The sequence below is a fragment of the Manis pentadactyla genome, chromosome X (genome assembly GCF_030020395.1).
Source record: "Manis pentadactyla isolate mManPen7 chromosome X, mManPen7.hap1, whole genome shotgun sequence".
Classification (NCBI taxonomy): Eukaryota; Metazoa; Chordata; class Mammalia; order Pholidota; family Manidae; genus Manis; species Manis pentadactyla.
Genome location: NC_080038.1, coordinates 117094618 through 117117356, shown reverse-complemented (window position 1 = coordinate 117117356; position 22739 = coordinate 117094618). Strand labels below are relative to the sequence as shown.

Below are 22739 nucleotides of genomic sequence, written 5' to 3'. Positions count from 1 at the left end.
TGATGCCAAACAGAGGTTTGTGGAATAAAGGACTGAATGAAGGAACAAATGAGTAACAGGCACAGAAAAAGTTCGTTGTGATGATGTTAATGCCTTATATACATCAGGAGTTTGGGGAGGAGACAGCTTTTTCACCAAATGCTGAGAAGAGTGCCTTTAGGTCTACAGCCTTCCTATGAAAGTTGGATCCCCTTGTCCTGTGCAACCCAGCGAGTCATATCTCAAGGGGTATCCCTAGCCTTGGAGATTCCATGCACAGGGCCTGCCACCCAAAAAACTTCAACCTACCATGTTTCTCCCTGCTACCATGTCCCTATACCTGTGTTTGTCAGGCCCCAATTCCTAGTGGGCTAAAGGGGGAGAGGCCTATGGTCTGAGGGATGCTGGAATTTCAGAGCACCCTAGAAGCACCTGGGGATACCAAGGAGTTGACTATATTTTGCAAGCTAAAAAAGAACAGAGAAAGGAATTCACGTGATTAATATGCCCAAAAGAAAGGGTCAGGATGGCCAAGAAACATCTGACAGGCTCACAGGGACCTGGAATCTGGGTTTGGAATCTCTGCCCAGTGATTTCAATGGTGAGGCAACACATATGATTAGAGGGGAGGGCAGGGCCAAGGCAAACCTCTAGGTGCCCCTGGTCCATACTCACCAAGTGGGTGGCCACCTGTAGGGCAGGGGGACAGGGGACAGGATGACTTCATTTCCTCCTGCTCTGCACTTCCCCAATGGAAAAGGTGAGTTGAGGGAAGTTTTCACTGAACCGGTAGCACTTGAGAAAATTATAACCAATTCCCAGTAATCAGCACCAATGAGGGCCTAGCAGAAGAATCTACAATTAAAGAAAAATAGCAATGTTTACAGTCCAATTTGTTTTAAAACAACACATTTACCTTTATCATGATTACAGTACAGGCTCCTACTAGAAGGGCTGGACTGTCCTTCTGCTCAGAATAATCCTTTCATGTGTACCTGTATCACCTGGACTCCAGAGCTCTCCAGCCCTCAAGGCCTTGTTCAAATTCTACTTCCTCCAAGAAGCCTTGAGGTTCCTCAGCCATTTCTCCCTCCTCCACACTCCCTCTAACACTTTCCTAGCCCTGGTAAAGCCTCTTTCACAGCCAGCCCTTTCTGTCTTTCTGTGACCTCCTGTCCCTCTAGAGCAGAAGCTCCCAGAAGGGTGTGTACAGACTTTCAGCTGTGATGTCCATCTCAGCCGCCCCTGGACCTAGCACAGTGCCTAGCACAATGGACTCCTCACCCAAAGCTTCATTTGTTGTTGCCCAGAGGACTGGACTTGGACTACCCAGCTCCCAGCAGACTTGGGCATAGGGAGCTCTAAGGACTGGGAGATTCCTGATTCCCAGGGCCCTGGGGGAACCTCTACGGATAACAGGGAGTTGTCCTTATTTTGCAAGTTCGAAAGGAGTATTTACCGGACCGATTACAGCTGATTCTGTCGTTTCAGAAGTGGGGAAGCGGCAACCTAGCTGCCAGCGGCAAACCCCGGGATAATCAAGGCTCCTTCGGCGGAAGCACAGGGTCTCCGGGTCCCCTACGGTCACTGGGCTCCATAAGTGTGAGACCATAATGTTGAGGCAGAGGAGGAAAGGGAAAAAGAGGCGGAGGGCCAGTCCGCCCTGCCCTCCGCCCTCCCGCTCCTCCTTTCGCTCGCAGTCCCCGCAGGCCTCCCTCCTGGGCTCTTTGTAGGTAGTTCTGTCTGTGGGCTTTCTTTCGCGCTGGCTTTCGGCGCGCTCTCGCTCGCTCGCTCGCTCGCTCCGCTCGTTCACGTGACCGCCTGCTCTCAACGACTCGGATCACCTCTTCCTGAGGCAGCACCTTTTGGTTGGTAACTGGAGACACTCGGATGCTGGGGGACAAGATGGGTTTCCTTCCTCCGCTTTTTCCTCCTTGCCTTCACCGGCAGCTCCTGGGGCTCGGCTTCTGGCGCTCCACCCTTTTACCCCTCCCAGCCCCCACACGGCCCTCTCTCTTTCTCCCCACCCCCACCCCCGCCAGCCCTCTTTGGGATGTGGGCTTCGGCGCGGGGACAGATAAAAGGATCTGGACGGACTCGGGGAGTAACCCCACCGCAGCTCCCCACCACGCGGCCCCTCCCTCCCCAGTCAGAGGTTTGGGGCTCACCTCGCCCCCCAACCTGTCCTGGCCTAGTTCGCGCCAATTGTTCCTTTGCGGCGGGTGTTGAGCCTCCGGGCGCCTGGAATGCTAGGGAAGGCACCGGGTGCAGGTGCGGAGACGCTCCGAGGTCGGAGGCAACTCTCTCGGTCCCCAGGCTGGAGAACAGCCAACCTAAGGAGGAGATTCAGCTCCTGGTCCTGCGGGGGCTGAAAAGGTCTCCAAAATCAGGGAGCCTGAGTCTCCTGGGACAGTGTCAGTCTCCCTGCCCTTTGCAGTACAAATTCAATTATTTAAAAAACGGGCTAATCCAAAAGCGTGATGAAAGTGCCCCGCAAAAGCAAGGCTGAACCTACAAATTCTCATGAACTTCTCACAGAACCAGATTGTGTTTCTCTGCCCATCTTGCCCAGCACTTAGCCCAGCACTGGAGCTCCCCGTCCCACCACCAACCACCCCCACCCCCCAGGCCAAAATGAAATTAAAAGTGAACTTTCTCTCATTCCATCACCAGGGTAAAATTTTAAACAAGGGCCTTTTAAGACTGAAGTTGTCAAGTATATCAGACAAAATATTTCCAAAGCTGCCGCACTGTAAATGCACACTTAGTGGCTCTAGTCTGGCCCCAGACACCATGGGGATGCATTTTCGAGCCTATGGAGGAACAGTTTCCCTGAGCCCCAAGCTGACTGCTTAAACCCACTTGTCAATAAAGCTCAGTTCCCTCAGGGGATATTGCCTGTGGCCAGATCCACACTTGCTGCACCATCGGCCTATCTCAGGCCCTTCCCAAAAACAAGTTACCCAAATGCTGGGAGGGGAGGGGTTCCAGAAGGAATTCCATCTCTCCAGGATCTTAGGGAGGAACTTGAGCTGAGAAATGCCCCAGGTTTCACAGGTACCAGGCAGAACAGTGATTGCTTGCAAAAAAAACCTAGTAAGAATGCTCACCATAGCACTTACAAAGTGCCAAGTACATAGTATGCATATTTAATCCCAATAACAGCCTCATGTGATAGGTACTATTATCCCCATTTAACAGCAAAGGAAACTATGGTTCAGAGAAGGTAACTTGAAGAGGTCACACAGCTGGTTAGTGGCAGAGCTGGGTTTGGAATCCAGGTCTAGACAAGGGCCAAGCCCAGGCCCTTAACTGCTAGATTATCCTGCCACTTTAGGGAGTGATTCTAAAACTTTCCCAGAAGGAACAGGGACAATTATGGGCTTGGGCACAGTCTTGCTGGAACTTGGCTGTTTACCAAAATGTGAAAGGGTCAACAGGGCCCAAAGTCATCCTGCTGGCTTTTAAAATGCCACAGACTCCCAAGAAAAGTCCAGACTACTAGACTCCTGACCTAGAATCTGAAGGATGTGCCCCATCTGCACATCCCCACAGAAGTCATCCCACTTCCTGTTTCTGTATTTTCTGGATAGTGGTCATATTTGCAGGATGTCAGGCTATGAGTGAGCTTCTTGGAGGCTGTTATGGGGGGTTGGGGTGGGCTTGATAATGGACCCCCACTGCACTACCCCCAATCCTCCCTGGAGGGAGGACAAATAGGCCCATTGATTCAAAACTCTCCCAGAGGGCATTAGAGTAATGACTCTGGACTGTGTGATGCCTACACCCCCTTTGACCTCCTGACTGACCCCTGCCCTGGGAGGTTCCAAAGGCCACAAATCTCTGTTGCTTGTGGGCCATGTGGTTTGTGGCTGTTTGTAGTTTTGGAAGGGAGGAGGAATGACGGGGGTAGGGGACACTGCTTCTCACTGTGCTGGACTTCCCAAGAGAACTAGCAAGGGGCCGGCAGGGCCCCTTCCAAAACCTGCCAAGACACACTGCAACTACTGATACAGGCTCCATCATTTATTTTTGAAAGCAGCAGGGCTCTTGGCTCATTTGCATAAATGTTTGCACTGTGTGCTATATTTTGGCTCTGGAGAAGGGCACCAGGGCACAGAACATACATAACAGGTTTGTAACTGGGCAGCTTGAACCTACCCCCTGGCTAGGTGAGCTAACCAGCCAGCGTAAGAAGATCCCTAACCCTCTGTGTCTACTTTGAAAGCCCCTCTAGCAGAGCCCAGCACCAGGGTTATGTGGCAATAGAAAGATCTTGACCCTAAAGGAGTACTTCCAAGCCAGGTGTGTAGGTGGATGGGTAACTAAGTCAGTGTTTTGACTTAAAAAAGGGGGGTAGGGCGTCTGAACTCCAGATTTCTATTGTTCAATAAAGAAACCTTTTTTTTCAGTGTCTTTTACGTGTCAGGCACTTTACTAGGCACTGAGATAATAGAACAAATATCAAGACCCTGTCTCCATCAATGAGGAGTCTAGCACAGATGACAGAAACATTATTAAATATCCCTAGTACGGTGTGTTATCAGAGAGGATAAGAAGATTGCTAAGGTAGCACTCAACTAGAGTGGGGAAGGAATCTGGAGACTTGGTGGTGGGGGGTGATTGCTTCATCTGAGTCTTAAGCATAAACTCTCCACCCCTGCCAACGTCTATTACTAATTCCCTGTGTGAGCCTCTTAAATGTTTAAGCGCTCTGGGTTGCCTCAGTGTCTTCGTCTTCAAAATGGGAGCAATTATCTGTGAAGCGGGTCTCTGTGTGTTCTGTGTGCCCTACCTCCCACCTTGTCTGCTCCTATTGCCAACCAACATCGACGAGAGAGAGAGAGCGAGAGAGAGAGAGAGAGAGCGAGAGCGAGAGCGAGAGCGCATAACACCGTTTCCTTAAGATGCCAGGCCAACATGCGGCAGAGCCGGGAGAGTAGGGAATATTGAGAGGTGGTGGGAGTGGAAGGGAGACAAGGCTGGGTGCAGGGGGTGTGGCCCCAAAGGAAGGTGCGGGTGGAGGTGGGGGTTAACCTTCTATTCTTGGGTAACCATCCTTTTGTATTTAACCGTCTTTCCCAGCCCCTCTTCTCCCCCACCGTCTTGAAATGGAGCTAAGTAGCCCATTGGGGGAAGAGAGCGGGGCTGCTGGGAAGAAGGCACCTCAGCAACAGCAGTCAAGTGTCTCCTGCTTCACCCCCACCCCCACCCCCTCGGCAGTACATCTTGAGGACGGGTGCACTAAGGGACGGTTGTCCTTTCCGACCATAACCCATCAACGGCTGGGATCACTTTAGTCTCTCTATGGGATCGAGCGCTTGCCCGCACTTTGAAAAATCCCCAATCTGACCCACCTTCAGGGAGGGGGTCACCAGTTCCGTTAAGTTCTCTCCTCGCTGAGTAAAGAAGGAAGATCTTGTACCCATCCCAAACGACCCCGTTAGAGCTTCTTGGGGGCCCTGGGGCCCGGTCCGGGTCCGAGCCGGCTGCCCTGCCCCTCCAGGATTTCCGCCACGCCGCGCGGCGAGGGAGGCTCGAACTTCGGCCTCCGATGAAGGCAACTCGGCTTCCCTTTAAGATGCAGAAACTCCTGGCCCGCACCCCCGCCCTCCGCCGCCTCCACCCCTTCCCTCTCCGCCCCCGCCCCGGCCAAAGCTCCTCCCCGAGCCCTCAGCTTGGGGGCCTCCCCGCCACCTGCCCGCTGCCCATCCCACATGCAAAGCGTGACCGCCAGGGAAGGAAGCCGAGCGCGCGCCCACACCGGCCCTGCGCCGCGGCGACACGGAGCAGCTCGCCTCCGGCCGTCTGCGCTTACCCAGCATGCACTTCCAGGCCCCGAGCTATCTCGGAGCTGCAGCCCCGGGGTCAGAGCGGCCGGAAGAAACAGGAAGTTTGGGACGGTCCTAGTCGTGGGGTCGGGAGTCCTAAACTGCAGGCCCTGAACAGGCGCTGCCTCTCCCACCCCCTGCCCCCTCCCTCTGGCGTACTTCCCTGGGGTCCGTTTCGGGGGCTGGCCTGAACTCCAAAAATCCAGATGTGTTTGGGGGTCATTCAAGGCACACTCCCAGGGTTCCCTTCGCCGTAGCATCTAGGGCTTTAAGTCTCAAGGGCTGGGAAGGGGAGGGAGTGCTCCCGCCCTGGTGGGGTGGTAAGGCCCTAAGGTAGTCTTCTGCCCGCCAAGAGGGAGAAAGCCGCTAGATTGGGTGGAGGTGGAGGATTGGAAATTAATCTCCCGCCGCCATCTCTTGGGCAGGTAGGGCAAGCGTTGGAACCTATGCTGAGTCCAGAGTTACTCTCTCCCCTCCCTCTGCCAGTTAGCTTTGCTCTAATCTGCCCTCCACACTGACTATTATCCTCAGCAAGGTCTCACCAGCGTGCACTGTTGTTCACCAGGGGCACCAGGCAAGGGACAGGGGACACCTAATGCAGCCCTACTCCTTGGGCAGAAACTGCAAAGGCAGAAACTGTAAAGATCACCCTGTTGAAGGTGATCTCCATCTGAACTCTTCTTTTGCCAGGCAGGAAGGACTGAATTCTCAGTTCCCTTGGCCTCCCTCTCAGCCACCATCCCCACCCCAACATGAGCTAAACTAGTGCACACGCAACCTCAGTTAACCTCACTTGAGCCTCTCCTGGCCTATAGCAGAGAGGTGATGGTGGATCATAGTGGGCTATGCTGATCCTAGTGTGCCACTTGGCCAGTCCCTTTGGGGTTATGTAGACAGGTCCTTTGTATGGACATGCTCATTCTCTTCCCATTGCCTTATATACACCCAGCTCATTAGAGTTTTCTAAGTTCTTCGTGCCTTAACTCAGTTTGCATCTTGCTAGATTTCTTGAGCTGGGGGGAAGAGAACAAGGATGAATATTTTGAAAGTAGGAAAGTGAAGGTAAACACTCACTGTGTATAGAATGATTGTGAGACCGTCTCAGACATCATTTCTGTCCCAGATACCCCCAGGCAGAATTAATTGGTCTCTCCTCTGTGCACCCATAGCCTATGATTTATACCTCTATTTTAATTCTGTATTGTAATTATTTGTTTACATGTTTCTCCCCCCTGCTAGATGGTGAGCTCCTGGAGGGGAGAAACTATGCCTTATTTATCTCTGCAGTTCCCTGTACAGATCCTCACTCACAAAAGGGCTGTTGAACAAATGAGCTAGAAGTGGAAGGGATTCAATTAGATGACCTCCAGGATCTCATTCAACTCTAATAGTCTGTGATGCAATTTAAACATGCACACATAGATGCACCCACACATATGTAAACACACAGAGCAAACAAACACCATCATGCCACAGTCCAGGTATCATTGCAAGACCACTCCTTGGAAAGTGAACAGATGCTATGTGATGCCAAGCAACTGGCCTTTTGAAAGTTGAATCTCCAAACCTAAACATCTGAAGTGTTGACTGCCAACGTCACAACTGGTTTGGCTGATTATTTTTTCATTGCCCAACTTTTTAAGCAACCACAGCCCTATGTGTAGAAACAGTGAACTTTCTAGCTGAAAGAGCCCTCTGAGATGCTCTGGTATAAGTGTATTGATTTTACAAATGAGACAGTCCAAAGGCACACAGTCCCACATTTTGGACACTTGGAACATGCACGTGTATGACACATGTTTGTGCGTATGTTTATGCAGACACCTGCCTGGCTGCTGATATGTATAGATGTGGGTGCATCCCCCCAAACAAGTGCAGCTACTACACGCGGGCACACCCGCCCCCACCACCCACTTAGCACACGAGGACAGCGCCACTCCCATGGGGCTGATGATCTAGGAAGGGAGGACAGAGTCACCCGGGCCTGGGAAGCCCTTCCCAGAGTGTGAAGTGGACAGAAAAGACCACAGGTTTGCAGCTGTCATTTACTGCGCTCAGTTTGCCCAGCTCCCCTCTGCTCTCTCCTCTGTCTGCAGAGGGCGAGGAGAGGAGACATTCCGGGCTCATTCCTGTGAGCCGTGTGCACGCTGCAGGCGTGGTATGTGAGTAAGCAGTGCGCTTCCAGCTGCTGCCTTACACTTCGAGGGCTGACAGACAACCTCCTCCCCCCAAACTCAATTCGTTACCCACCGCTGGCCTCTCTTCACAATGGGCATGATTAAGGCAACCAGGACCACTGCAAGCTCCTCTCAAAAGCAGAGAAATAATGGCGTTTCTCCACCTCACCAGCCAGCCTTTTCCTAGGGGATCTCCTCTCTCAGAGCCACCTCTAACTAGAAGCTGAGGCTGACTTGAGTCCCCAGTCCACCTCTGATAGCCCCACTACAGGGTGCTCCTTTAACAGTCCTGTGGATAGTTTGCACCCTCATCATTGGGGTCGACTCATTTTTCCCATCAGGGTCCTTTCTCCCACCTCCACCCCACAGAACGTGAGCATCCTTTCCTTACCTTGTAGAGGGCTTACCACTTTCAAAAGGCTTTCCCATACATGTCTTACTTTACCTTTACCACAACCTTGCAAAGCAAGTATTAGTACCTTCATCTTAATATGCCAGGAGACTGAAGCTCAGAAAAGATAAGCAAACTGCCCAAGGTCACACAGCTAAATACATGGGGATGCGGCAGAGCCACAACCTCCATCTTTAGCTACAAAATGCATGCTTTGCCCACTCTGCTGCCCTAATGCCCAGTTGAAGTCTGGCTCCCCAAAGGGAGCCACTTTTCTGCTTCTTTTATATCCCCAGGGTACCTGATATAGGACTGGCTCTGTACACAGTGTGCATTCTGAGGCCCCCGTAGACAGATAGACTGATGACACAACCAGCCAGTGAATCCTGGAAGCTCCAGGAAGGGAGAGACACTCGCAGACTAACTCTGCACCACCAGAGTCTTTTCAGCAGCCCCCACTCCTTATGCCTCCTCTCTGTCCTAACTTGCTCAGAGAGAGCATTGCCAAGGCCACAGAGAGCATCCCGACGGTGTAGACCCCGGCTCTCCCCTCCCCCTCGCCTTTGGGGCTTCGGAGTGTTTAGAGCTCATGAATAGAGCTAATATTGAAACTAGTTTTATACTAGTCGGAGAGGAACTGTTGTCTGGATCCTTCTTTGCAGGGACGGATTGTGTCAATAGAATGCCCTGAGGCCCCAGCCCTTTCGCGCTATCTGGCTCCAACTGAAGGCACCCCTCCCCTCTCTTAAGAGTCTCAGCAAATTTCCCTTGAGGGTGGCTGGACCCAGGAGCCCCCCAACACCGTCGAACTCCCACGCCGTACCTGGGCCCCGCCCCGACTGTTCTCAGAGGTGTGGCCAGCCCTAAGGCAAGCTGGGGCAGGAAGTGGTTGCAGTTACACACTCCCGCCCCGCACAGGCTGCCACTACCAGAGCGACAATGCTAAGTCGGCCGGCACCAAACGTCAGGGTAGAGGCTGTTAAGAGAGCTCGGCCGGGGCTCCTGGGCTGGAATGAAGCTCCTTTCCTGAAGGAAGGGAGTTTCCGAGGCTGGGCGAGGCTGGAAGCTCAATTGACGGCTAGTCATATCCAGGGATGAAGGGAGGGGTCGTGGGCTCCGTCCCAACCCCAGCATGGCAGCCGCTCCGCACCATCATCACTTTTTAACCTGACCACTAGCTAAAAGCAGCTTTTCCCTGCTGTTGGGGCCCCCTGTTCACAACTGCCAGGACAACGGCCCTGACCCCTCCTACTGAGGCAGGACAGGCTTTGATCCTCTACCGCTGCAAACCACCAGAGCACAGTGGCTTTATACCCCCATTCCTCCCTAGTTTCTTGGGCACTCCCATCCGGGGTGGGCTCCTGGCCAGGTGTACAGTGTGACTGGTTTGGCCACAGCCATGGGCTAAATACTGTGCAGAAGGAAGGACGGGGAGTTTAGGAATGTCTGGGATGGCTTCAGAACTCCGTGGAGGGCTTTCGCTGAAAGCATCTTTAGCTCAGAAAACTGGGGCTGCGTTAGGGGAACAGAGGTAGAAGGGGGCTCAGTGAAGAGACTGGAGCAGTGAAGAAGATACAGGAGTCCAGGAGGAAATGGGGCTGAGTGAAATAGGTTTAAAAAAAGAAGCCCACAAACCCAGTGGATACAATGAGGGCTCCTCTTCGCCCTTCACTAGCATCTTCCCCTGTAAGCCCTGGGTTCCTTTAGCATGTCTGTACCCTGCAAAGCCTACACTCAGCATTTGCCTTCCTAGCTTCAGGGCCCATTTCAGTCCTACTAAAAGCTTCATGGTACCCTCCTTTCCCAGTTGTATTGAAGCTGCTCTCCTTCTCCCAGGCCAGGCCTGCCCAGTCCCAATTCCCTGAGGCAGGTTGGAGCTCACTTTGGGGCCGGCAAAAAAGCAGAGTCTCCCCTCCACATCCTGCCCATCCTGGCAGGATCCAAAGGCTTTGGAGTCCAGTTTGGGGGCTACTAATCAGCAGCCCTCTTCCCTGGGATGCCAGGCTCCTGGAGACTGGGAAGCTGAGTCATAGGCAACTTCAGGCTCCACAGACAGCCCAGCAAGACAAAGAGGGAAGAGAAAAAGAAAACTGTGCAAAAAGATAAACCAAGGGGCAGGTGGGTTACCTGGGGTCCAGGAGGGACTCTTAGCCCTAGCTTAGTCTTTCTTCACTCCCAGATGGAGATCACAATCAATAGGTTGTCTTTGAATATGAAAGATGATGACAGGACACAGGATCAAATAAAGGAATAGGGATGGAAATGTTTTGTAAACTATTAAGTTCTATACAGATGTGAGGGATTACTATTATTATTATTATGTATAACAAATTTTTGTTTTGTCGCAATGGATCTGGTTTATTCAATATTCTCCTTTATAGAGGAGCATGACACAGCCAGGTTAGCCTTGGGGCTTTTGAGGCCCTAACTGAAGCATTGTGTGTGTGTGTGTGTATGTGTGTATGTGTGTGTGACAAAGAGACAGAGACAGAGGGAGGGATTGGGTGGAACCCCTTCCCTCATCATTTGTCCTCTGGAAAAATAAGGTTGTAATGTACATGGAGACACTTCAAGGGTAGAAGACCTCACAAAACATATGGTCAGAGAGGTCTAGGAGACCAGTCTTGTGGCCTCTATACCCTCAATACCCTGAACAAGCTGGGGGAAGGAGCGCAAGTGCCCAGTGGCTGCCCATTGAGTGAATGATGGAAGGAATCAAGGGAGGGGCGCTCCAGCCCCTCTGCCTCTTTGCTGCTTCTTCAGTGCTGATTACCTGCAGATGCATCCCAGCTCCTCTCAGCTGCAGGAGTCCTGTCCTACCAATTCAGTCTCCCAAGTGCTGGTGTGTACCTGCAAGTCTGTGGCAGTGAGTCACTGTACCCTGATGTCTCTGCCACAACAAGAGGCCTGGTGTTCAGAAGCCCAGCACATAGCCATGGCCACTTGCACCACACATGGCAGCACTATTTGATTCTTCAGAAGGCCCTCCAGGCTCTGGCAAAGCCTCTGGACCATTCTGACATCAATCAACAAAAAATGGTGTCATGGATGGGGAAGAACTTTGTGACCTGTAAAAGCCCTCTACAAATGTAAGGGATTATGGCATTTTATTGCAAAAAGAGTGTTCAAATTCTTTGAGGGTTAGGGGTATTTGGATTTTGGCAAACAGGAGTTTACTGCATTATAAAATGCATGTGTGTGTGGGGGGGGATGTTTGCACACATGCATGTTCAGTGAAAAGGTCCATGGATATAAACCTACATGGACAAATGGCATGGACAAACAGTCATTTGGATCATGCAAAGTCAATATGGGTAAATTAAAAAGAATTCTCTGGCCCTCTTTCTTTTTCAATATGCTTTTATATAAGTGCTCTCATCAGATTCTCCCTACAACACACAGAGGGAACTCAAGTCCCTCTGACTTGAGTTCAGTAGAATAAAGTATACAGTAAGCTCAGAGAAATCTACTTTGGAGACTTGCAGGCTCTGAGAACTTTGCCTGTAAGAAATTTTCAGGTAGAAAAAAATATGGTCTGTGTAGGTACTGGTAGAGTACTCCAGACCCATGCCTACCGCCCTCCATTCTCTGTCTCCACAGAGCACTCTACAATGCCTCCATAATGACCTCCAGACCAAGAAGAAAGTTCTCTTTCAGTCAGTCATTCAATCAACAAACATGTTTTGTGTGTTTTCCCATAAGTGACAGGCCTTCTGCTAGGCCCTAGGGCTTCAAAAATGAAGAAACCTTCATTGCTCACCATTCCCCTCTCACTTCTCAAGCAATATGTTTGGTGGCATCTTTTTCCCTTAAAGGCTCTTCTTGATGTTCATTTTATTCTGCTGAGCGAAGCCAGGGCTAATGGTTTTGAATCTAGCCTGGCTGTTTGGTCTCTGACAAAGCAACAAGGGATGCCTTTGGAGAAGGCAGTGCTCAGAACATCAAATGGGGCACAGGTATCACAAACCTCCAGAGGAGATGCAAGCCTAATACTTTTTTTTTTTTTTTGTCTACACTCTTGAAAAGTCAGGAGAAAAATCATGCGATCGGCGTTGTGTTGGAATAGCATTCTCACCTCGGGTTCTGTCAGAGCAGATGCTTTGGGTCTAGAAGGCTCTCTAGTAAGTCCAGCTTAGGCTGTCACCTTCCAGGGGGCAGTTAAAGGGTTATCTTATTGGTCCTTGGTACATGGCCTTGTGTATCTTTGGTGGGAAAACTGATAGTTAACTAGAACATTCAGGCAGTATGACTTCCTGGATTTTGGAATTTTCTTATTTACTGAAGTTTAACCTCCAATTTCTTTTTTGTTTAGCTCCTTGTGTGAAAAATCTTTGTAACATGTAGGAGCCCATTTTCTAGGTTGTGAGTAGAACCTACTGAGCAACTTGATGGAACCTCTTTTTGGTGACTTGGGTGTCTTGCAAGGATTTACAATCAATGGATGCCAAACCGAGGTCCCCAAACCCATAAAAGCCCAGGAGAGAGTCTATGAAATATGTCTGTATTTCATAAAGTCTAGTGAAATGTACCTGCATGAGGCTTCAGAGGTTAACTACAAAATCAAGTGTTTTGGGCTGTGGCTGGAATTAAATAACCTCAGTGTGGTTACCTCAGGCTGATCTGAAGATCTGGTGCACTTTTATATGTATCTGATACATTTTTAAATGGCAAATTATTACATGACATATATCCTGTTTAAGTAGTAAGTATTTGAACATAAAGGGTTAAAAGCACAAACTACTGGAACCAGAGTACTGGATTCAGATCCTGACTTTGAAACTTACTCGCTGAGAATGGACAAATAAATGGGGGTACATCCATACACTGGAATATTATTTGGCCATAAAAAGGAATGAAGTACTGATACATGCTGCAATGCAGATGCACCTCAAAAACATTATGCTAAGTGAAAGAAGCCAGAAACATAAAGCCATATGTTATATGATTAAACTTAAATGAAATATTTGGAATAGGTAAATCCATAGAAACAGAAAGCAGATAGGAGGTTGCCAGAGGCTGAGGGGAGGGGGGAGAGGGGAGTAACTGCTTAATAGGTATAACGTTTCCTTTTGGGTGATGGAAAGGTTTAGAACTGGGTAGGGGTGGTGGTTGCACAACACTGTGAATGTACTCAATGCCAGCAAATTGTATGCTTTAAAATGGTTAATTCATAGTATGTGAATTTGACCTCAATTTAAAAAACTTACTGGCTGGACAACTTTAGGTAAGTCACTGAACCTCTCTGTACTTCAATGTCTTCATCTGTAAAAGGGTAAAATGATAGTATTTTTCTTATGGGGTTGTTATGGGTATTGATTGAGTTGCCATCTGTAAAATCCTTAGAACAGTGTCTGGCACATAGTAAGCAACATATAACTGTGTTAAATGGGGTCCATGAGGGAAAAGAAACAATAAAACTCTTGGTAGTGAAAAGTCTGGGGATCTCTGATGAACACGGAAAAGTGCTCAGTGTCTTTCAAGGTGTAGTCCAAGAGTCCCATGATACTGAATTCCCAGTAGAGATTGCTATAAATTCAGAGTATGAGGTGCCACCCCAGACATATTCAATAAGACCCTGGGTGAGAGGGTGCCTTGAAATATGAATTTTAACAAGCTTCCCCTCCCAGTGATTCTTAGATACATTAAAGTTTGAGGAAATTGGTGGTGAGAGTTTAGACTGGATGTGTACTGAAGGCAGAACATTTGTTTGGATTTTTTAAAAATCTAAATCCCAGGTCTCAACTTGTTTTCTCATCATGTTATGACTTTCTTCTCAAAATGGAAAATTCTCCTTTTAGAGCCCCTTGCAATTTAATGAGCAAGAACAGACACACAAAAATACATATAAATGCACATACTGAAATAAGAATGGTATCTTTACCGACTCATCTATGGCAGCAAAACTGTGCTTACTCAATTCTGTTAATGTTGGAAGTGCTATGCTGTGCTGTGGTGAAGAACAATGAAACATGGCCCTTGCCTTCCAGATGCTCACAAATTCTAAGAGACAAGATGGCTACTGAAAAGACTGGGGTTCTCTGTGAGTGGTTGATTTGAGAAGTGTGGTATTGGGGGTGGGGGGTGGGAGACTGCACAGGCAGTGTGCATGGGCAGGACTTGAGGAGATCCATGAGCCCATTAAATATCTACTATTAATCAATCCCAAAATATTCATGGAGTGCTGTCTGCCCAAATGCTTCCAGGTATTGTGGGGAATGCTGCTTTCTATTACAAGATGCCTGTCCTTGAATAGGGAAGTAGAACTAAGGTGCAGAGCACAGAAAAGGACTAAGTACAGGGCCAAGAGTTCAGTGCAAAAGCATTCAGAGAAAGCTTCATGGAGGTGAGGCTTGAAGGCTTTGGTCAGGTGGTGGGGAGCTCATGTGTAGGCACATAGATAGGAGTGAGAATGGTAGGTCTGGGTTCAGCAGGGCACCTCAGTCCCATGCCAGTATCCCTAAGCCTGCAGAGAACCACCACCACAAACAGGAATGCTGCCACTCAGAAATAGGAATTGGATGAGTACTCACTGAATGTGGGCCACTCAACTAGGTACTAGTCTCAATATCCTTGAGCCTCTTTTGGGGAAGAGGTAATAGTTTTGCTGAAAGGTCTTGCTAATGTTACTACATTATTCCCCATGCCAAAAATACATTTTGCTTTTTCTTCATGTTTAGGTTGTAACTTTTATTCCCAGGCTTGAATGAAGCAGGTGCTCTCAAGTTCTGAACTTTAAAAAGTCCCCATGCTTAAAAAAAACCCACTATGGGGCATCTACTGGGTGCCAGGCACTGTCCTAAGTGCTTCACATACAAGGACTCATTTGATGTTTGTAATCATTTTCAGGAGGCATTTATTAGCCCCCACTTTATAAATGAGGAAACTGAGGCTTGGGGAGAGAAGTTAAATGTCCAAGGTGATATTGCTAGAAAGTGGCAAAGCCAGGTTCAAACCACATCTGTCTAACTTCAGAGACTGTGCGTGTAGCCACTAAATGGGAAGAGAAAGTCAAGAGACCAAGACTTAAAAAGAGTCTTTAACTGGCAAGAAGGAGAGTCTGGTCTGGGTCTCAGTTTCCCTACTATAAAATAAAGGGGTTTGATTAGGTCATCCATTCATGCATTCACTTAACATACACTTGTCATGGGCCTTCTCCATGCGGGGAGAGGTAGGAGGCTGTGATTCACAGATGAGAAATACTGTGTCCCTTCATCCAAGCAACTTAAAATCTCATTGGAGGGACAGATAGGCAGAGTGTAGAAGGACTAAATTAAGGACCAACCTCAATAGGGTGGGGGTACCACAGAGGAGCAGGGGTTCAGGAAAGACAGCACAAAAGAACCAGCTTGAGAAATGGTTGAGTGGGATTTCCACAAGCCCAGAAGGGCCTAGAAAAGGCAGAGGGAGCTGTCAAGAAAGAGCCTGTCTTGTCCAAGGAATGGCGAGAGGGCTGGTTGGTGAGAAGAGAGGCCTTGTGAAGGATGCAGAAGGGAAGAAGGCTGGAACCAGATCACTGAGGGCCCTGGAAGCTAGGTGAAGGCTCATGGACTTGATTTTGTTGGCATTGGGCAGCCACGGCCAGTTTTGGAGGAGGGCAGATGATTTCTTCATCCCTTCCACCTCTAACACTGTCTGTTTGATTAAGAGCCTTGTTAAGTGCCTAGGAGTCTTAGGGAAGGGGGGAAGCTTGACCCCGAGAGGCCTCTGGGGTGATCTTAGCCCCTGTCTTCATTTTCCCCCCTTTGGCTATAAAATGCAGAAAGGTTGTTGGTTGTTTACAGAGTTAAGTTTAACCAGACATACTGTCTCCCCATCTAGGCCCAGGGTTCTGAGAGGGCAGAGACCGGACCTTCCTCAGCATGCAGTGGGCCGCTGGAATGCATCTCCAGCAGCAACCTGCTGCCAAAGTGTTTGTGCATCTGAGGTTTACAAATACGGAGTAACTGAAACAAATTCTTCCCTATGGGCCTCCCAGAACATAAAGAGAAACATTTGGGAGAACATAGCGTACTTGAATAACCTATAGTCAGCCCTGCTGACCTAGAACCAGCCCCACCCTTTCCCGTGTTTGCAAGGCTCTTTTCTATTCCCTGATCTGCTTTCAACTGGGGTGACTTAAACCGAGCCCTTTGGCAGTCCTGAGACAGTGAGTTCCAAACCTGGATTCACCTTCAGCTGACTGGGGTGCAGGGGATGAAGGGACATCTAGAAGCTTCAAATTTGCTTCATTCTGATGCTCTAAAGATGGAATTTATTGGAATTGTTGCCATTGTTGTAGGGCTGGGCTGTTTGATTAGAAAGCCAAGGCCTCTTACTGTACAACAAAGCAGAGAATTGAAGTAATTATCCTATAAATTTAATCAGAGGTTGGATTGGGGCCTAGATTACCCAGGGACCCCCTAATTCCCTGTTTTGTTTGGTAAGCTTCAGGAGGGCAGGGATCAGGCTGGTGTCACCCCCAAGGTCTCTGTGCTAGGGAGGTGGTGATGCTGACGGTGACAATAATAACTCTTGCATGAGTCTGGTAGTTTATGGTATACAAAATTCTTTCCCATTACTTATTCCATCTGATGCTCAGGGGTGCCTGTGAGGGAGGTAGGATAGGTGCATTGCTACCCATATCTGGGGGGAGGGGAGCAAAACATAATACCTGGCATCTGGCCAGCACCACACAAAAGTTAGGGCTTGCTTGAGGTTCTACTGCTGGCTATGGACAAGACAGGGCTAGGATCTGGTTCTCAGAACTGTCCAAACAATCCTTTTTTCCATTATACCAAACTGCCTCTTTAACAGTCTAAGCCCAGGCTAGTAGCTGTTATTGATGGCAGAAACAATTAGAAAGGATCTGCATAAAAAGGAATATTTTGGCATTAAATGGAGGTGCTGTACCATATTGAAAAGAACTCTGGATGTGGAGTCAGGACTACTGGGATGAGTCCTGGCTTAGGAACTCCCCGGCCATGTGATCTTGAGCAAAGCCACTCATAGATGTGCATAGATGAAGTTCCCTCAATTATAAAATTGAGAGTTGTAGTGAGAGAAAAATTAAATAATACAAGGGAAAGGGCTTTATAAACATTCCAATGTTGTACAAAGGTAAGGTATTATTATTATGATTATGTTGTGGTTCTAGCCTCAAATAAAATAACCATTAATACCTACATTCTTTACAAGGTTTCCCACAGCTCTCTTCACTCTGCTCCTTGGTTTCCCATCATCTCCTGTAGGGCAGGAAGCGTGGCCCCCAACAGGAAAGGGCTCAGAGAAGCTAGAGCTTCAGCCAGGAAATAACCATCTTGCCCCAGCCTTCATTTCGCCAGATAAATGATGCAGCCAAATGGTGAGACACAGACTAGTGGGAACAGAGGTGTCCAGAATCCATTTCAGCACCAAACTAAGGAGCAAAGTAGCGTTAAGGCCTTAGAGGCCTTAAGAGAAGTGGAGATTTAGCAATTACCTGATTAATTAAAATCAGTGAAGACAGTTAACTTAAATCAAAGCAGAATTGGTGGGGCCTGTATTATCAGGCCCAGTAGAGGTGATCCCCCCCCCAATAGTACATTTTGAGTTCATATGTTGATTAGCCTAAACAAATAATTTCCAAATCTTTACTTTCCTTTGGTGCCACTTTGGCCAAACACTTTTTAGAGGTGTGTGTATTGGATGCATGGGGTGGGGTAGGAGTGGGAGTGGCCAAGTAAAACAGCTTGTGAAGAAGTTCCCAAAGCAAAGTAAAATGATAAGTGTTATGTCCATACTGTTGGCAGTAGATTTTGTGGTTGGCGAGGACAAGCAAGAGGGGTCACAGAACACTAGGCCTCCAACAACAGCAAAGCCACTGCAGCCTTAGTGGCTTGCCTTCCTCTGCAATAGTCACCGTATCCTTAAAACCAGGTGAGGGAGACATACCAGGCAAGTCCCTATTGCCATCTCTAAAGTCCTTCTAAAGGAGTGAAGACACTCCATAGCTTAGAGATGGAACCTCTGGGCCTAGGACAAAGGAGAGGGGCGTGGGGGGGGGAGGAGGAGGAAGACATTAATCCGTCAGGGCTTCCTTCTGGTCCAAATGACCCTCTAGCTTCCTTAGTACAGATAAATATATAATAAATAATATCAATATATCTGCACATAAAGATTTTTTTTCAAATTCCTGCTATTCATTTTGTATTCCGTTTACAAAGCCTTGAACCCTCCAGGAACTGCTGGGCACCTCCCCTAATACCCTTTAGGCTGAGGCGATGCCTTTGAAGTCACCACTAAGGGCTCAGGGTTAGAGCTGTTAAGAAACACCCTAAGACTGAAAGCAAGTCGGCCGGCTGCTTCAGCTCCTTCGAAAGCTGCTTTCCTCCTCAGAGTTAATGTAAAGTCATCAGAGTTCCAATGTGGACCGCAGGCTTCTCAGCCCTTCAGTCCCGGGGATGGCCTGGGATGATGTAAACACATTTGAGGATTTATTCCTTTGGCCAGGCAGGGAGTCGTTAGGGTAAAGGGTAAGGGTCAAGGGGCTCGGTTTGGTGACTGAGGAGCTCAGGGAAAGTGGGTAGAAGCCGAGTCCTCTTCGAGCCAGGTTTTCGGCCCAAGTCGTGCACACGGCTTCCCCCTTTACAGAGCTTTGGTCCCATCCCCACCACCTCCCCGCCCTCCCTCGGGCCTCAGGCTCTCGCTGCTACCCGGCCCCCCGCCCCAAGATGCCTCTATGCCCAGGCCAAGGGCTACCTTCAAAGGACAGCCCAGGGCGTTTGCAGCCGAGGAGGTTGCCACGAAGGGTGGGCCGCCCGGGAGACGCGAAGCGAGGCAACTAGCCCCGGCATTTTCCCTTTCTCAGCACCTGTCCCACTTCGGCGCTGAGGCTGGGGCTGCGCCCACGGCGGGCCTAGGTGCTCAAGCGCCAGAGTCCTGTACCTAAGTCGCCCGGGTTAGGGAAGTGAGGGGCCGGGGGAGGGGCAGGGCGTCCGGCGGGAGCGCCCCCCCTTACAGTCCCCGCTTGCAAGACCCTCTCCCCTCCCCCCCAACTCTCGCGGCTAAACGGAGTCACACAGAAAGCGCGAGCGAAAACGCTCACTCTCCGACCCCGAGCGGCGTTGCTCACTCTCCCTTCCTGCAGCTGGGGACTGGCCAAGGAAGGTGGCTCCGTTCTTCCCCCGTGGCCAGTGCGGGGTCTGTCGCTGCCCCGCGAGGTTCCGGCTTCCCCGGGGCTGGCAGGGGGAGCCCCGAGAACTGCAGGCCCGCCCCCCCTTCCTCCTCCTTCTTCCCCTCCTCCCCCACGTGTCCTCCCGGAGCTCAGCGGCCTGATCCCAGCACCCCCCGCCACCTCCCTCCTCCTGCCGCTTCGCCCGCTTCCCGGCGGCGTGGAGAAGAGCAAAGTTGCGACAGCGGCGGGGGGATCTGCCTAGGTGAAGGGGCCGCTGTGGGCACAGTGGTGGGGGACGGCGCGGCCCTGCGGCGGGGGCGGAGGGAAGATAAAGAAACTTGCTTTCCGCGGCCCCCACCCCACGCGGGTTCGGATCTTGCGTGAATCGAGCCCTCGTGGCGAGACGCGGCAACGCCGCCGGGACCGAGGCCGGCACCGAGACCCGGACCCGGACCGCACGCCTGAGTAGACTCGGCGGGCGCAGGCAGCGGGCCAGGCCGGCACCCTGGCAAGGGCGGGGTGGGTAGCCGTACACCGGACCGGACCCGTGACTCCGGTGGCCTGGGCGCGGGCCGAACCCAGACCGGGCCGAGTTTGGTGGCGAAGTAGGACGTGGATTCGGGGGCGGGGCGCGGCGTGCGGGGGAAACCAGGCCGGGCTGGACTGGCCTGGGCGTGGGGGCGGGGGGCGAGTTCGGGGCACTTGCTGGGCTCGGGACCGAGCGGTTGGGCGGGGCGGCGCTAGGGGCTGGGCCGGACCCGCGCGGAGAGGGCGAGGGGAGGGGGAGCCGGGGGTGGAGTAGGGGCGTGGAGTTGCGAGCGGGGTCTGGCCTCGGCCGGGGGCGAAGGTAGATCGGCGGGGCCGCCAGCGGAGGGAGGGAGGCCGGCGGCAGCTCGGCGGCGGCGAAGGCCAGCTTCCGTGGAGTTTGTGCCCAGGTTTGTCGGGCTGCGGCCGCCTCACGCGCACAAATGGGGCTAGGGGACTGAATGGTAAACGACTGTGAGTGTTAGACGGTGTTTCACGGCGATTCCGGGAAAAGCAAAGAAAGACACAGTGTGCAATTATGTAGCACCCCCACCCACCTCTTAGCATCTGGAATCTTCCGCGGACCCTCCCTGCCACAACCCTTTCGGTCTCCAGCATTCCCACCGCTTCCCTCTCGCCCCCCTCCCCTCACCACTTCCTCGGCCATCTGACTCTCCTAGGGGTACGCGTTTGGGGGTGAACGATGGCGGGGGTGGGGGGGCGTATACTTTCCGTCCCTCCGCGGCAACCTAGTTTGTGTCTTACTCCGACATGTAGCGTCGCGTGCAGTCGGGTGGACTTTGGGGTTTAGATAATCTACCCCCAACTACCCCTCCCCAAGCGATTTGATGGCTTTTAAGGAAAGGGACGAATCCCTGGATTTCCACGCCTAGGATGAGGTTTGAGGATTGGGATTCACCACCAGCTCACTTCCACTACCAGCTTTCTTTCCTTGTGAGCCATTTCCACGGGGATTCAAACTTGGGGTGGGGGGAAACGGGAGTATTCATGAGCTTCTCTATCTCTACACAGGGTCGGCGTGGCCAAGGACGGCTAGTCTTCGGAGGGAAAGTAGTCACCAGTCCAACTCATGTCGCCCCTACTATTACTTAGTTGAGGGGGCAACGCTAAGGGGATACTGTGGGTAGGGGCCCAGTGTAAGGGAGGGGGCTGGGTGGGTAGTCGCCCCCAGAGGAACTCTTGTTTCTTGTCTAGGGGGTGGGGAGACGCGAGCCCTGGCTTCAGAGGAGGGGTTCCGGGGAGGGAGATGGCGGGGGTGGGTGGGGGGGTGGCGACTGGGGGAAGGGAAGAAGGGGGAGTCACGCCCTGCCAACAAGGGGAGCCTCCCTGACTCTTGGGAGAAGGGGACTAAATGCATCTGCTCTTTACTGCCGTGCAGGGCAGAACCAGGGTCTCTGGGTTTGTATACTGGATCAGGCACCAGTGGCCTGAGAAAGTCAGGTCGGGGTATAAGGTGGAGAGCGTTGGAAGAAAGAGAAAGGAACCCCTGGCCTTGGCGCACTGATCTTTTCCCTTCCTCAATCACCCGCTTAGAGGGGCGTCGAGGTGGGGCCGTAGGGCTCTTGCAGCCCCTCGAATTGAGCGCCTCCGCCTCTCCTGGGAGTCTAGCTTTTGCCCAGCTTGCTGCAGGCACCGCTGCCTACCTCTCCGGAATCCGCTTGGTGCTCGCAGCGATCCCCTCCTCCTCCCCTCCCCTCCCAGTGTCACCGGGGCTGCTAGGCTCTGCCCCCTTCGCCGCCGCTCGCTCCCTGCTTTCGTCCCTCCCTCTCTCGCTCGCTCCCTCCCTTCGCCTCCGCCTCCCCATTCCTACCCCCAGGCAGGCGGCATTCTGGGAGTTGTAGTCCCATGGAGCGAGGGTTGGCGCTGCCTGCGGACCCAGCCGGACTCCACTTCCCGTCGAGCCCTGCGACCGGCACCCACTCCACCAGGCTTCGCTCACACTCACAGACACACACACACCGCTCTCCCCCTCACTCTATTGCTCGCCGCGGCTGCTGCCAGTGTGTGGCTCTGTCTCTCCTCCGCTTTGCTGAGCCCTCCCTTCTTCCTCTCAGTTCCTAGAGTCCGACCGCCGCCGCCACCGAGAGAGAGGAGAAGGAGGTCGGTGGTGATAAGGGGCAGAGGGGGGGGCATCAGATCGGGGCAGTATTAGGCGGGTGGCGGCTCAGAGTGGGTAGAGGGAGCCCGGGTGGCGGCCTGAGCTTCCCCGCGGGGCCAACCCGGGAACAGGTGCGTCTTTTTTCTCTCTCCCCCAACCCCTCCACCCCTTTTGACTCCCCGGCTTTCTTGTATCCCCCCACCCGCTTCTTTCAGTCTTGAGCTTTTCCTCAACCCTGTCCCTTCTTCGCCCCGCGGCTGCTCTGCTTGCCCCCCGGGGGTGCCGTCCTCTTTGCGTCCCTGGACTTAGCGCTCCCTGGAGCTCGCTGTGTCCTCGCCCCTCCCTTCAGGACAGCTCCCCTCCACTTCCCACCTTCGTACCCCATTCCTGCCCTACCCTGCCCCCTTCTCACCCCTTTCTCCCTAGGCCAGGTGAGACTTATTCGTCGCGATCTGAGAGAGTCTTCTTCTCGGCTGGGCGGGGGTCTCCATGGAAACGGGGGTCGGGTTGATCCTGGGGTGGGGGGAACCATTGGAATTACCCCACTCCTGGTATAGGGAGGTGGAGGCTATGATCTTGTTAACTA

At 51.6% G+C, this 22739-nt stretch overlaps 1 protein-coding gene and 1 long non-coding RNA gene across 9 annotated transcripts in view; one reads left to right on the top strand and one right to left on the bottom strand.

Annotated features, from left to right (window-relative positions):
* The window catches only part of LOC118925267 (uncharacterized), a 36980-nt gene extending 31410 nt beyond the window's left edge, over window positions 1–5570 (bottom strand). For 3 of the 4 annotated variants that reach the window (XR_008995122.1, XR_005029969.2, XR_005029968.2), the window contains exons 1-3: window positions 5337–5570; window positions 1439–1841; window positions 655–834 (exon numbers count right to left, since the gene is read on the bottom strand). This is a non-coding gene — a long non-coding RNA (uncharacterized LOC118925267). Of the gene's footprint in view, window positions 1–654; window positions 835–1438; window positions 1842–2147; window positions 2649–5336 lie in introns of those variants that run through there. The other variant, XR_008995121.1, reaches the window with a different exon arrangement.
* A 14078-nt stretch (window positions 5571–19648) lies between these two features.
* BCORL1 (BCL6 corepressor like 1) overlaps window positions 19649–22739 on the top strand; it is a 58984-nt gene continuing 55893 nt past the window's right edge. For 3 of the 5 annotated variants that reach the window (XR_008995014.1, XM_036910961.2, XM_057495295.1), the window contains exon 1: window positions 22012–22155. The gene's annotated coding sequence lies outside the window, so the exon portion shown is untranslated. Of the gene's footprint in view, window positions 19772–20334; window positions 20445–22011; window positions 22156–22739 lie in introns of those variants that run through there. The other 2 variants (XM_057495292.1, XM_057495291.1) reach the window with 2 other exon arrangements.